Source organism: Scomber japonicus, chromosome 1 (assembly GCF_027409825.1).
Source record: "Scomber japonicus isolate fScoJap1 chromosome 1, fScoJap1.pri, whole genome shotgun sequence".
NCBI lineage: Eukaryota > Metazoa > Chordata > Actinopteri > Scombriformes > Scombridae > Scomber > Scomber japonicus.
This window is the reverse complement of record NC_070578.1, coordinates 41,186,384-41,198,922: the sequence shown is the minus strand read 5'-3', so window position 1 is coordinate 41,198,922 and position 12,539 is coordinate 41,186,384. Positions and strand designations below refer to the sequence as shown.

Sequence of the window (12,539 nt, the reverse complement as noted above, 5' to 3'; positions counted from 1 at the left end):
ACAGAACTTCTATTTGTAACACGCTATCCAATCTTTAGATTGAGCTGAGCTACAAACATCCCAAAACCTGCTCTCTTACTCTCTGGGTCCCTAGATCAATAAGAAAAAAGCTGTTTGGCCCCAAATGAGCCTCTTAACCTTCACACACTGTTCATATTCAGACTCTTCACAGTATCCTGGTATAATAACAAACCATTCATGAAGACCTCATCATCAGTCACATATAAACAGATTAATCCTTAATGAAGCTTTCAGAGAGCAGAGAGTTTATTATCCAGTTATTACACTTTGTGTTTATGGAGAAAAACATGGATTGTGTTAAATGTGAAGAATATTACAGTATTTTATTTATTTATTAATAATACATGAGTCAAATCAGCTGCACACAAATGTTTTTGAGAAGTTGAAATATTTCCAACGTACAAAGTGTTTAGGTTTAAAAATTGGTCAAATTTGACCCTGAACAGCATGTAAGTTAAACAGCAACATGTGTGTGTGTGTGTGTGTGTGTGTGTGTGTGTGTGTGTGTGTGTGTGTGTGTGTGTGTGTGTGTGTGTGTGTGTGTGTGTGTGTGTGTGTGTGTGTGTGTGTGTGTGTGTGTGTGTGTGTGTGTGTGTGTTTGTGTCAGATATTGATGCCTTGATGACAGACAGGCCTGGACTGGGACAAAAATTCGGCCCTGGACTTTTTGGTCCAGACCGGCCCACTACAATCCATGCTCAGATACTGAGCCAACTCACGTTGATGTACATTTAAACACACAAGCCCTTAATAACAATAGTATACTGAACAATATCCCTTATATTCTGGAGACTTGAATAGGCTTGAATTAGTTTTAACTGTATAATGTGAAACTGTTGAACAACAATAAACCATAAACACTGACTGAAAAAAATATGTAAAGCATCATAGGCTACATATGTGTTATGTTATTAGATCAATGTCCTTCATGAACACATTGGACTGTGGGCACAAAGAACGGTGCGTGTTGACACTTAAAACACTTTAACTCTGGTGACCTGATTTGGGGGAAGTTATTATAGGTAGAAATTATCAAAAATTGTGAAAATAGCAGATCTACATGCTCAAACCACATCACATTGCAACATGTGAGTTTACTGGTAAGCAACTAATCAATGAATCAGGATAGTATATGAATATGGTTATTGTTTTCCAATACTTTAGATAAGTAGATTTAGGCCTAGTTGTAACACACCACACTATGCAGAGTTTGCTATTTATTAGTTAGTAACCGTTCTGAACATTTAATGAGTGTTTATCCACACCATGCTGCAGGCACACACCTGCTTAAAACTGTATCATCTCTTCCACATGGTGGAGAGTCTTCCTCAACCTGCTGCTCCGGCACCACCATGGCAGCGGGAGCCTCACTTGACTCACTGTCCGACACCTGCTGCTGAGAGGAACCACTCCTGAAGCCGCTCCGGCCACGCTGGCCCCTGCAGCAAACATTTCTGAAATTTTTTTGCTCGTAGCAGCGTCGGTTGCTAGAGCTTTTCTTTTTTTATCTCTTTGTTTTTCCGCTCCGCCTTTTCGCTTTTTAGCCGCATTGTCCATTTTGTTGTAGTAGTATCTCTCACTATCTCTCATCTGATTGCTTGTCATCAAAGGTGATTGGACGAGGGGGGGTTGGGGTGTCAAGAACCAGCGTGGGTGGGACTCCTGGGCCTCTGTAGCCTATCATAGGGCCACTGGGCCAGGTATTCTTTAGACAGACAAGCCAATGGGCCTCTAATGTGTCTGCAGGCTGCAGCGGAGCTCTGTGGGCCGGTGCATGTCTCTGCCCCTGGGCCGGGAGAGTAACCATGGCAAGGAGCAGCAAAAACTAAATAAACAAATAAAAAAAATTAAAAAAACGGCAGCCACCGGCCCATTATTGACCGGCCCACCGGGAAAAGTCCCGGTACTCCCTATGGCCAATCCACCCCTGATGACAGAGGTTATACTTTATAAGCAGTTGTTTGGGTAGATAAAGGCTACACAGACTTGGTGCGAACGTGCTTGCATCGACAAAAAATAAATAAATAAAAACCTTATTTTTCCAAATTTACCCAGCAACAAGAAATACTATTTTCTGATTGGCTGGTAGGTGCATGATTCAGGGCAGCAGTTCACCACTGCGTCTCCCTACTGGAACGGGCAGGGGGGAACGAGGATCTACTTAATAGAGCAATACTCTAATGGAATTAATGGGCTAAAGTCAGTCACACCTCGACTTTCTTCCAAATAACGCACATTTCATTCATAATATTATAAATACAGGCCTATATGCACTTTTTTATTTTTCTGGGTTGTGTGAAATGGCTAAAAAAAAAGGTAATACAAAACAAATCTGTGCACTTCCAAAATGAATTGGTTTAGTCTTAGTATCAATCAGAAATAGGGGAGCAGATTTCATATGATGACATCATTGATGATTTTGCATGAAGGAAGGCCAGCAGGGTCAGGCTTTAGTTGACTGTTGTGCACTTTAAACAGTGTGTTTGCTGTTCTAAGTGCAATAGTGTAATAACTGGATTCTCTTAAGTGTGTTTTTCTATTGTTCTGATGAAGGATTTTTGAGAATTGAGAAATATTATTCTCATTCTTATTTCATTTCTATTATATTATTCTTTTTTCCACAGATCTTGTAAATTTCTTTATATTTAACATATATTTTTAGATGTCCTTGTGGACATATAACATATAATGAAATAAAATTCCTGGGCGCCGCGCTTGAGGGGGGTCTCGCCCAGGGGGTCATTCATGCTAGAACCGCCACTATACATTATATATTAATTTCTGTATATTATATATTCATGTCTGTATATTTTATATTAATTTCTGTAAATTATTAATTTCTGTATATTATTAATTTCTGTTCGGTGAACTTTATCACTTCTCAGAGTGAGAAATGTGAGCTGCTTTAAATGCGTCTCACGGTCAATGCGTGAGACTTGAAAGCTTTGTGGTTCATATATCCTGTAATTATACATTTTACTTTCTGAATCAAGCAATCTCTGAAAGTTACTTACATGTTCTTGTTCCTGATCAGTCTGGTTTTCTTCTTTGCAGCTTCAGTTTTCTCTCACACAGTCTTTGGTGCTGTTCATCAACTTTTTTTGCAGGGGGGGCAAATTGAGCCAACAACAACAGGCTACATGGGACCGAAGAAGACCATAGCGGCCGAGGAAGTTGAGGACATTAGGAAGTGCCTCTATTTCCTCACGGAGGAGATTTCTACTGTCAGGCTGCAGCAGAAAAGTATCCTGGACCTGGTCGAGGAGGTGAAGGCTTTACGCATCCAAAATGAGGAGAAGGACAAGTGGCTTGCCTACCTGGAGAGCAGAGTTGAGGACCTGGAGCAGTACAGCCGGATGAATGATGTGATCATTGGGCTCAATGTGAAACCCCGGTCATACGCGCGGGTGGGGGGGGGGGGGGGGGTTGTCAACAGGAAAAGGAAATCTGCACTACTAAAACAGGGAAGGGATCTTAAGGGAACAAATGTCTTCATGAATGAGCCTGACCAAAGAAATTCCGACATAGTCAGGAAGGCACAGTACATGAGAAAGCAGGGAAAAATCCAAAATCCTTGGACTACTAACTGTAGTAGTTTTCAGAAATATGGAGGAGCTGAAAAAATACCAATGATCGGCAGGAACTGGACCATAACAAGTAACTGCCTTAAACACAACCATGACATACACTAATCTATTAACCTGCATCTGGACCCATTAACCACATGACACAGAGAATTAGTGAACATGGTCATCTGGAAATGAACACTTTTGAATACACTGATCATAATACATGGGATTTGGAAAATGAAATTGACCCGGACAACAACTTCTTCTCTTCCATCAACAATAACTGTGACTATTATACTGATGAACAGTTCAACAACTATCCATCATCCACTTCAATAGCAGAAGTCTTTATGCAAATTTCACTCACATCAAGGAGTATCTACATCAGTTCACAAAACCATTCAGCATCATTGCCATATCTGAGACATGGATTACTGCTGATAAAGGCTTCGACTTTGAGCTTGAGGGTTATGAATTTAGATATATAAATAGACAAACTAAAGGGGGAGGAGGAGTTGCTATGTATGTGGATAAAACTCTGAAATTCAAGGTGTTGGACAATATGACTGCAGCAGTGGATAATATTTTAGAATGCATCACAGTTGAAATATATAAGGAAAAAATGTGATCATTAGTTGTATATACAGAGCACCAGGCTCTAATATTGATGAGTTTAAAAACTGGGTGGAGGAAACCTTTGCTAAAATGAGGCACAAAACAATTTTCATTTGTGGAGATTTCAATATTAACCTGTTCAATCAAAAGAAACATATAAAGACAGAAGAATTTAACAACACTATGTTTAGTATGAGCATATTCCCAAAAATGACCAGACCCAGCAGAATCACGGATCAAGAAAAATATAATATGGATGTTGTGGCAAATAGCTTTAATAAAGTCTTTGTAAATGTTGCACCTGATCTGGCAGCTGAAATAAATCTAGATAAGTTAATAAATAAAAATCTTTACTCTATGTTCCTCCAAGCAGAGGATGAAATGGAAATTACATATATTGTCATGAACTGCAAGAACAAAAAGTCCATTGATTGTAATGATATAGATATAAGTATAATAAAAAAAGGTAATTGAGGGGATTTCTAAACCATTAACATACATCTGTAATTAATCATTCCAAACAGGCACATTCCCTAATAATATGAAAACGGTAAAAGTCATACCACTATACAAAACTGGCAACAAACACCACTTCACAAACTACAGACCCGTTTCCTTCCTTCCACAATTCTCTAAAATTATTGAGAAACTGTTCAACCACCGACTGGACAAATTCATTTAAAAAAAACAAATACTGACAGCCAATACGGATTCCGGGCAAACACATCAACATCACTGGCATTAATAGACCTAACTGAAGATATCAAAAACTCTATAGACCATAAAAAATATGCTCTTAATTGAGTTGAGAGTTACTTAAGTAACAGGCAACAGTCTGTGAATCTGGATGACAGTTGCTCTCTGAATTAGTAATAAATTAGGAGCATTGATATAGGAAATACTTATTATATAGATTATATTCATATATATGAGGACGCCATTATTTTAGCAACCATTGATTTATAAAGTAGGGGTGGGACTCAATAAGTTTTGACTTCTTCCCACTCCCTTTTGTATGTTGTTGATATTGCATTGCATCATGTTTCTGTTAGGTGTACAGTAGGTTCACTGTTTGAAAGCTTTCTTTGTTTGTTTTTTTGTTTTTGTTTTCTTCTTTCACACATTCGAAATAAAATAATCAAATCTAAACTTTAAGTTTCTCTTTCTTTATCTTTATCACAACATGGAGACATACTGTAATGCTTTCCCCCTTCCTGCTTCTCTTCCTGCTTCTGGCTCTCTCTCTGAATCAGGAAATAACTCTATTGTCTATTATTACAGGGCTCAGTGTCATGAACTGTTCGGAGTGAGATTCAGAGTCTGTTTCCTTTCTGTTCCTGTGAGTTGTTAACTGATAGGATCAATGTTCAGTTCATCTGGGAGAGGACAGGATCTTCCTAAGGTGCGGTCAAATTTCCTGGTTTGTTTTCACGACAAGTCAGCAACTGTAAAGTTTCATGGTAGGATGGATATTCTTTTGTTTTTCATTCACTCTGTGTAATTACTTCTGCTAAGATATTTCGGTTTTGACTGTTTTGAAATAAAAAGGAACAAGAAATTCAATCAATCTCAATCAATCTTTATTTATATAGCGCCAAATCACAACAAAAGTCATCTCAAGGCACTTTACACATAGAGCACGTCTAAACCGTACTCTTGAACTATCTTTAATGATTCTGCATTTTATTATTGTAAGAGTGAGCAAACATAAGGCTACTTTATAAACAAAAAAATAAAATTCAGGAAAATAACTTCATTTATTTTTATTATTATTTTTTCATATATATATGAGAGTATGTTCAAATATGTGAAGCAGAGTGTAGATATATCAGCCATTTAATAGATAAAAGCTGCTCATTCATGTCGATATGAACTGGAATAAACCTTCCTGCTGTTACTGTTAGATTCCACACGGTGGCAGCAGAAGACCCTAAATACACAGAAATATATACTGCACACTCACTGGCCTCTTCATTAGGAACACCTTTGCAATGCAATCCAATACAACAGCTCTGTTTTAAATTCTAATTATTTAAAGATATTACATTTTCTGTTTTTGTAAACATTTTCAAAAAAGTAACAATTCTACTTTATGTTTATTACTGAGGTCATAGTGGGAGATGGTGGTGTACTGAAGTGAATTATATTGACTGGTGTTCCTAATATTTTGCCCCCTTCATGTTAATGGAGTGGACAAAATACTAGGAATAACATCTGATGTATTGAAAAGTACATAGAAGGTTATAATATTGTAACCCCCATACATTGAACACATTAAGCTATTGTTTGAGTCCATTTGTTTATAGTTGTTTGCATTAGTGTACTGTTGCACCCAATGTGACTCTTGTCGTGTATTGAGATTCACAGCCAGCTAAACTCTCCCTTGCATCATATCCTCCAAGGAACAGGCAGGTGTTGTAGTAGGTTAGGATTTATTACAAGAAAGTGTGAAACTGAAATGGACATATAAAAATACAGAAAGATATTCATTAATAAACAATATAGAATAGCTTGTCAATGAAAGTTAGCTTATCATGGCTCATTCATTAATAAACAATATAGAATAGCTTGTCATATATGAAAGTTAGCTTATCATGGCTCATTCATTAATACACAATTCAGAATAGCTTGTCATATATACAAGTTAGCCTATCATGGCGAGGAGGACCAATCTAATCTCTATCTATAGATCTACATGTAAGTATTCACGGGTAAGGATGATACCGTTATACTGCATCAATATAACAGTTGCTTGAAGGCTGAAATCTACCGTTATACTGCATCAACGGTCTTACGTGCCAACAAAGTTACTCAAAAATGTTGCGAAACGTCACAATAATTAACAGTATACATTCTAATAATTATCTATAATATGTTCATTTACTTATATTTCCACTAAAAGGGCTAGTAACAAATATAACTAATAACTTCATATAAAGACGGAGCATTTTTCCGTTGCCATGACACTACCAAGCAACTTCTTATTACGTCACTTCCTGTCTGCTATTGGCTGAGGCTGATAAACAATGAAAAGAACTATGCCCCCTAGTGGCCTGGGAGTTCTAGCAGTAAATACACAGTTTCAATATAAGTAGACATAAGAAACTTGCAGTTATAGTTTTAGTCTTCATTTATTTCCTATACATATATACAGATTCATATGTAACTTTGATTTACTTAAATTTAACAGATATTCAATCCAATTAAATGTTAATGTTGCAGTTTCACTAAACGTCCAGCGGGTGGCGGTAAACACCTGTAGAGAGAGAGAAGGAGGTAGTGTGAAATATAACGAGCAAGAGAAAAAGGACAAACTTATTATAATTGTTGAACTTCGATGTTAAAGTTGTCCAGAAGAGACCTACCTTGTTTTAGGATGTGGTTGTTTGCCAGAGGATGAAGGAGGATCGCTATTAGATGTGTTTTTGATGACAAATTGTCCGGTGAGTGTGTTTTTCTTTTCAGTAATAAAATAAGAAACTGATGTTAGCTTAATGCTCACTCCATGATTGTGGGTGTAAAACTAAAACAGAGGCACTGTAAACATGTGTGTGATATGAGTAATATGAGATGTGAGATATTATTGCTGGCAGACATTATTGCCTCGTGAAATTTTATAATTTGATTTTATTTATTGGTATGTTTGTTATGCTCTGTTTGTAACACTGAAGCCAGCAATGAGCTCAGAAAAGGGTAGAAATAACCATAAGATATTGATATGAATCTGCATACTATAATAAATAAACTTGACATTAACTGAGGTATTGTTCTGGATCTTCAGAGAGCTGGAGGTAAAACAGCGACCCCTGCTGTCCGTGTGGGAGAGTCTTAGCCAGGACGATGCTGTACTTGAATGTTCTGGATCTTCACTTGGATGTCAGATAAGTTTAAGCAAAATAAAATAACAATAACTGAATTGAAACTACATAGTCGACTGAATAAAAGGAAACTTATTGACTTTAACTGAACTGAACTATACTTGCAAAGAAAAAAAACAACAATTAGCAACTGAGGAATAAATAAAGGAGGAATATAAACTGAATGTGATACTACCTGGATAACAAAAAGAACTGAAAGGTGGATAATTTAATTTCATTCATCTATTTATTTTGGTTTATATTTGAAAAGCTTTGGGAAAATTGATATATTTCAGTTGGTCAAATTTAAGTTAACATACAAAAGGGTAAAATTTAATTTATTGTTCTATCTTCACTAAATTTAATTAGTGTTTTACTTATCATCCACCTTAATGGGTCTACATGTGAGATATTTATGTAGGTATTCAGTTGATACTGAGCCTGTCTCAATATAAGTGTTGTTAGAATATGTTGGACAAACAGAGAGAGTCTCAAACAACAGATGTCAGAATATAAAACAATAATTTTCTTACATCTAAAATCACAATGAGAGAGACTCAAACTTAAACTGACACATGAGTCAATAAGTGATAGAGACAAACAGAGAGTCAGGAGTCAGGTAAACTGCTGAATATCAGTTATGATGTTTAACAATAATAAGGGACTGAAAGGACAAACACTTTTACTTTAACATACAGATTTTTAAATATATTCTCATCTTGTTACATCTAACACAGTTATTTATATATGGAGATTAGATAGACTGTGCTGTCTCACTGTGCTGATTACAGACACTCTTATGAATATGACCTCTTAATTTCCCATTTAAAAAGCTGAACTGTAGATTTGACACTTGTGCCCTCATGTGGTAGAAGGCTGAACTGCTCAGCATTGTATCACTATGACTTTGTTGCGTTCACTGTGTGCTTTTCAAATGGTGACGTGGTGCTGAAGTATTTATTCATACAACAGAAATCCTTTAATCTTCTGCATAGTTCAATAATATACGTAAGTGGCAAATTATCAGAGCATCTACTGATGTCCACTGGCTGAGTTTGTTGAAGGACTGGTCCACCCAAAACCTTTTAAATGTTTCTGTAGTATTTTTGCTGCTAGCCCAATTCAATGAAGATTAATGGGATTTAATTTGTGGAGGTCTTGGCATTAAAAACAGCAGTATGTTGTTCTAGAAAGTGTGACTGTTATTGTGAATAATCCAGAGAAATGCTGCAAAAAATGTCAAATTTGTTAAGTTGAAAGTTTCAGAATATGTTGGAACGTCATTTTTAGAAAGACATGAAACTGTTCAAGTCTTTTAAATATTGTTTTTTTATTGCATCTCTACTGTAATGGGGTGGTGGCAGAAATCCCAGTGACAGATATCTCAAAAACTGAAAAACAGAGAGATATTCCAGCATGTAATAATAACCATGTATACCCTAATACCTGTATACCAATCTGTGAATCATACTTTCTAACATTGTATCTTAATTTTACACAATTTAAATCTGAACATGTTCTGAGTCTGTAGTGTTGATTAATAATGGATAACTGCTGTTGACACTGTTGTCCCATAATGCAATGCACAATGGAAATAAAGGATCTACTGACAGCTGGTAAAGACTGACACCGTTGTTGTCAGTAGTGCAGTGGCTTTAAAAACACTAAACTAAAGTAATACATTTGGTGTCATTTATATTTCTACATGTGGTGGTTTTATGGCTTTATTATTTATTATGAAACATATTTAGCCACATGATCTTTGTACATACAGTATATTATCACTATCACTAATCATTATGCACATAACAGGGTGGCCGCGGGTCCTTAAAAAGTCTTAAAAAGTCGTAAATCAATTTTCATGAAAATAAGGCCTTAAAAAGTATTAAATTGTCTTAAATTCAGATTGCTTGGGTCTTAAATATTTGAGTCTCGTCGCCGCGAAAATGCGGGCAATCTGTTTTGTTAGGTCGAATATTTTTTCTCCGGTGCTGCGTTGTCTATGGTCAAAGTCCTTCTAAGGCTCTCTTATTATAATGTCTGCTATGGTTAGGTCAGAGCGTAGTCTACTGCGCAGCTCGTATTGCGCAGCTCTTGATGGCGTAGTAGGGTAAAGCATCTACAGGTGGGCCTAATTCAGCACTGATAGCCACTCGACTTAAACATGGGGAAATGCAAGTTCAATCACAAATGGCTAGACAGGAATGAATACTCTTGGTTACGATCGGTGCCTGGCAGTGTGTATGAGGGCCTGAATTTCAGCGCGGGATTGCGGGTATTGCGCACAATTTAATTGATTCCCGCAAATCCAACACTTATAATGCGGGAAATTCCCGCACACATTTACAGCGATGTATTAATGTTCAACCAACGTCTGCTGCGGGCCGGAACCGCTGTGTCCGACTGTCTGACTGCGACCCTGAACACACCTGTAGCTCTCTGCACCTCCCGCTAGCATAACACAGACAAGCTAACAGTGATATTAAGTTTAAGGAAACAAACACAGACCGCTGGTTAAAACATAAATCTACATCATCTGAGGAAGAACCTGCTCAGAAAAAAACAGCGGAGCCCGCAAAACTAATGAAAACAGCTCCATGTGATGTCACCATTAACAACGTTAATCCTCAGTCAGGTAACTGTGACGTTACTATACACTATGCTGTGGTGCTGCGCGTTTTATCAGCTGATGTTACACAACATCAATTTTAAGTCACTCAGAGGTTTCTCATTCAACAGACCTTAAGAGAGAGAGTGAGGCATTCAACAAAAAACATGACGCTACTGAAGCTGAATATAACTACTTAACTGTATAATACTAGATAACTTGTAATTACTATAAAATATAGTTCAGAGAATAAGTTAACTACATAAAATAGACTCACTGGCTTCCAATCTAATTTAATCCAATACAGCAGCTCTGCTATAAATTCTACATTTATGAAGTTTATACATTTTTTGACAAGAAGGTGAAAATTCAGCTTTATGTTCATTATTGAGAGATTGTGGTGTATTCGGGTGCATTATATTGAAAGGTGTTCCTAATATTTTGTCCACTCCATTAACATACATGAGGAGTCACACCACCACCACTTAGTACAGCCGCAGTAATTTAATTTAGGACAGTGATGACATTTTTGTGATCTTTTCGCATGACACACATTTAGCCGATGTTCTTAAACTCAACCGTCATTTGTCATTTTACCATACTGTCAGTGTGTTTACTTGGAAATATTACTGTATTTCCATCGTACGTTTGGTCTTAAATTTCATTTAGAAGTGGTATTAAAAGGTCTTAAAAAGTCTTAAATTTAACTTGTTTATACCTGTATACACCCTGCATAACTATACTGTATGTCAACATGTAAAAAAGAAGAATAAAGAAACACAGACAAAGCTCAACTTCTTTGTATCTTATTTAATTCATTGTGTCTGAAAACATGTAAGTCAGAAGTTCAACATGATCAACAGACCAGAAGATGCCACATTATTCCCACAGTTGGCTTGTTTAGACAATATTTAAACATAAAGACTTCTTATTCACTAACTTTCATCAAACACACATCAAAAGATCAAATGTTTAGCATGTTCCTATTAGAAATGAAACTGTAAATCATCATTATATTTAACTTGTGTCATTATGTACATAGTTGTACTCATTAAAAAGTAAAATGAAAAAATATAAAGAAATTATACAACAAAACTGTTTTCTGTCAAAAATAATGAAAAAAGTTAAAATGTTAAAGAATAAAACTGTAAAAAGTAAAATAAATGTAAATGTAAAAAATGTCACATAGCCTTTAAATGTTATACTGTAGGCCTTCATCATCATCATCATCATCATCATCATCATCATCATTATCTTTAGCACATGTCATTATGTACTTAGTTGTGTTAAAAGATGAATATAATAAAATCTTTGTACTCATTAAAAAGTGAAATAATACAGTAAAACAATAATAATGTTTTTAAAAGATAAAAACAGTTTTGTGGTGTTTAACTTGACTTGTTCAACATCATCATCATCATCTGTCACTAATAATGAAAAAAGTTCCACATTAAAACATGAAAGGATGTCTCAGTATTTGTTCATGAATCAAAAAGTAATTTACATCAACATGAACACATTTGAACTGATGACAATTAATTTACTCTGCAAGAAAACATGAATAACTTCTTCACTGTAGCATTTTATGATTAGTAAGAAATGTTAAAGAATAAAACTATAATGTAAATAATAATATATGTAATGTAATAATATAAATGTCAAAAGTAGTAAAACGTAATAAAACAGCATCTCAATACATGGCCTTTAACCCTTTATAGGACACTCATTGAAAGGGAGGAAGGAAGGATGGAAGGATGGAAGGATGGAAGGAAGGAAGGAAGGAAGGGAAGGAAGGAGGGAGGAAGGAAAGGAAGGAAAGATGGAGGAAAGAAGGAAGGAAGGAAGGTAGGGGGAGGAAAAGAAAGAGAG

The 12,539-nt window shown here is 36.1% G+C and overlaps 1 protein-coding gene across 1 annotated transcript in view; it reads right to left on the bottom strand.

The window, feature by feature from the left end:
- The window catches only part of LOC128358695 (up-regulator of cell proliferation-like), a 64,569-nt gene that overhangs the window by 17,366 nt on the left and 34,664 nt on the right, over positions 1–12,539 (bottom strand). The gene's annotated exons all lie outside the window — the stretch shown is intronic.